Below are 1,820 nucleotides of genomic sequence, written 5' to 3' on the forward strand. Positions count from 1 at the left end.
TCTTATACATGAGTCGCTGTGGATTTGTTTCTCCAAAGTACCCAGACTAATACACATTGCTTCACCAACCTCTGCCTTTCTTGTCACAGATTAATCTGTTCTTGACTTTAATAACAAAGTTAGCTTCTGCCTGAAGCTTACACCCCTTCCTCTGTCATGATTTTACGTCCCATAGTGTCAAGTAGTAAAATAGGCATTTGCTTGCTCACTTGTTCGCTCGCACCGCTCTCTCTCGCTCTCTCTCTCTCTCTCTCTCTCTCCCTTTCTCCTGCCATCAATCTCAATCTCTTTTTTCTCAATCTCTTCTCTCTCCAGAGATAAGCATTCTGAAATAGAAAAGAATGATCTGATATGTAAAACCCCACCGCATTTACAAGGTAAAAGTTTCTCTAAAAGATAATGTAACTGATTTCAATCACCTCATATGCATGTGAACGTTGGACATTGAATAAGAAAGACCAAAACAAAAAAACGAACCGATGCATTTGAGTGATGGTGCTGGTGAAGAATCTTGAAAATACCATGAACTGCTAAAAGAACAAACAGAGCTGTCTTGGAAGAAGTACAGCCAGAATGGTCCTTAGAAGCAAGAATGGCAACACTTGTCTCAAGTACTCTGGCCATGCTATCAGGAAAGACCAATCCCTGGAGAAGGATTTCCGGCTTGCTAAAGCAGAGGGGCAGTAAAGGGAGGCAGAACCTCAACCCGATGGACGGACACAATGGCTTCAACTGTGGGCTCACACCTGGGAACAATGGTGAGTGGCACAGTGAGGAACAGTGAATACTTGTTGGCTGGTAAGAGTTAGAAAGCCAACTTATGTCACAGTCCTAAGAAGAGTTGTAGAAGGCGCCAGCCTTCCTGTGCTTAACAAGCCTGGAGAACCACTGACATGGTCGAGAATGAGAATGGTAGAAGGGTAAGCTGGGCGAGTTCCCCAAGATCTCAAGTGCAGGTACCATCTGTCGGGTCAGAGATGGGTCTCAAAACTGGCTTCAGAACAAAAGGAAACCCCAGCTTCCCGGATCAGTTGCCTGTGCATCACGTCTGCCTCCATCAAACTATAGAGACTAAAACCTTGCCTAACTTGGACCAGGGTCATTCTCTCTCTCTCTCTCTCTCTCTCTCTCTCTCTCTCTGTGTGTGTGTTAATAAATGAATAAATCTGGTGACGGGGAAAGAAGTCAAATAGGCCTTTGGGGAGGGGAGGGTTTGGTTACATCACTATCATTCACAGACACACATAAATAAATTCATTTTGTAAGTAAAACTGGGATTGAGCCAACATGTGTCCCCTTAAGACATGTTGAATTAAATGTTTGGAACTATCTTCAACTCTTTACCGGTGAAGTCGCCCAGAGGGTAATTTGAAAATGCAAATTTTCTTTAAAAATCCTCCCCGTCCTCCTCCCCTCGACCCCCCACCCCCCCAACACAGTTCAAGAGACCTTTCACTAATGCAAGAGAGCTTCAAAAAGTTGCTGGAAAAAATTCCATTATCTTTTCATTCCATTGTCCATAAACTTTTTGAAGCCCCCTTGTCAGTAAACTATTTCATTTCGACTTAACAATCCTAATAGCGCTTCAATGACTCACTTAAAAAGGAATAGTTACCGACCCTCTACATTGTTGGTTTGTTGTTGTTGTTGTTGTGAACCTCCAGGTTGGTTCCCACCCATAGAGACCCCATGTACAACAAAACAAAATCACTGCACGATCCCACAACATCCTCACAATCATTCCTCATGCGAGTTCAATTGTGCAAACATTAATTGTGGCAGTCACTTAATCTGGTGTCAATTCAAGGATTAAGAGTGTA

The sequence above is a fragment of the Echinops telfairi genome, unplaced genomic scaffold (genome assembly GCF_000313985.2).
Source record: "Echinops telfairi isolate 266 unplaced genomic scaffold, ASM31398v2 ScPeMD7_3533;HRSCAF=4204_0, whole genome shotgun sequence".
NCBI classification, from domain to species: Eukaryota; Metazoa; Chordata; class Mammalia; order Afrosoricida; family Tenrecidae; genus Echinops; species Echinops telfairi.